Here is a 1,793-nt window from a genome sequence, read left to right on the forward strand (position 1 = left end):
CCTATGTCTCTCTGTCAGTGTTTGTGTGTGTCCAATGCATGTTCCCTCTTTTAAAGGATCAATTGCCGTCTTGCTGATTCCAAGGATAATGATGTAGCCCCCACCTTATTTTTTTATTGTTTGGCTTATTATTTTTTTTTAAGATATTTCAATTGGAGTAGTCTGATTTGAGAGCGCAAATCCCTCTTAAAGACATTATTTGAAAAAATCGAACACATGCTCACACCTCACATTCCTTCTTAATTTTCTGACATCAACTAAGCTACATCATTTGATTATTTATTAATTAGTTTGGTTTATGTTGGTCCCTTTTTTACCGCAAACGGCTATACCGTAGAGCCACTGATCCACCAATGTGCTTCCCAACACTATTTATCTCTAATTCTATACATATTTAATTCATCTTTTGTTAAGCGTGAACAATTTTTTTTTTTTCTTTTATTAATGCTTATATCATTAGTAATCTTTAATAGCAATGGTAATCGGTAAAAGGAAAAATTTCACTTTATGTTTTAGCGTGTCACCTAATATATAATATTTCAAGCTCATTATTTAAAATCTGTATAATTGAAGCATTGTACATTAATTTAAAAACAGATTATTTTTTTATAAATCAATTTAAAAAGCCGAGAGCTTCTGAGATGGCATTCTTAAAATTTTGGGAATGAATCTTTTTATGTGAAAAAGTGATTTGGTGATCACATTATTTGATCATAACTATTTAAAATAAGAAAATAAATAATATAATTTTTAAATAAATAATTTTGATCAAATAACATGATTATGATCACTTTTTTAACATATGAGAATCCACTTCTAAAATTTGTACAATTGACGTAAGGCTTGGCACAGGAATGTCGTCACTATCACTGTAACGCGTACTGTGTCCTTTTAATGCTTTTAATTGCACCGCTACCTAAATCGTGGACTCTTAACACAGACTCAATTCCTTCGCCCGCCGACCGAGTCCCACTAACGAGTCGCTCAATGATTGGTTAATCGGCATCTACAGTAACATAATCAAAATATTTTGAATTTTTTTATCGGGTCAGAGTATATTTATAAAAATAAATTGTTTATAAACTCTTAAGAACTACATTATTTTTTTTCGAGAAAATATTAGTCATACTGTCTTCTTTTAGAAGAACATAATACAATTTGTAAAAATTTGTAAAAAAAATTTGTAAACGGATTTTTTCCCTTTTTATTAAGGGAAGCGAACCGTTCATTTATTAGATTTAGATCTCCTTTCTCTAGCTAGTTTAATGTAATACCGGTCTATTGAGTCAAGTAAACCTGTGGGTGGGTTTCAAATATAGGTTCAGAATTAGTGGAGAATATAACTATGCAAAAGGAAAATGAGTATATATAGCCGGGGAAAGTGGCGTACTCAGAAAATATTTTTTTTATGTCCGCATATTTAGTGACGAGATTTTGAGGCAGTGCCTCCGAATTCTTTTTAAAAAAAAATTTCAAATGTATTAAAAAACAAAAAATATAAATAAGAAAAAAAACACTTCAACTTAACATAAAAGATTAGGGAAAAATATTTCTTCAGTTAATACAGATAAGTTATCTACATTTATTTCCAAAATGACGTCGTTTTGATATTAAAATCTTAAAAAATTATAAATATAAAGACTATTATAACCTTGAAATAAGTTAAAACTATAAAAATACCATGATTTCCACTCCAAAACGACGTCGTATTGGGCTTACTGCAGATAACTTATCTGCAGTAACTACAGAAAAAGCGAACCCAAAAAATTATTCTCAACACCTTTTTTCTTTTA

The sequence above is a fragment of the Gastrolobium bilobum genome, unplaced genomic scaffold, assembly GCF_033153095.1.
Source record: "Gastrolobium bilobum isolate Gb01-03AN ecotype WA unplaced genomic scaffold, APGP_CSIRO_Gbil_v1 utg3020, whole genome shotgun sequence".
Taxonomy (NCBI): domain Eukaryota; kingdom Viridiplantae; phylum Streptophyta; class Magnoliopsida; order Fabales; family Fabaceae; genus Gastrolobium; species Gastrolobium bilobum.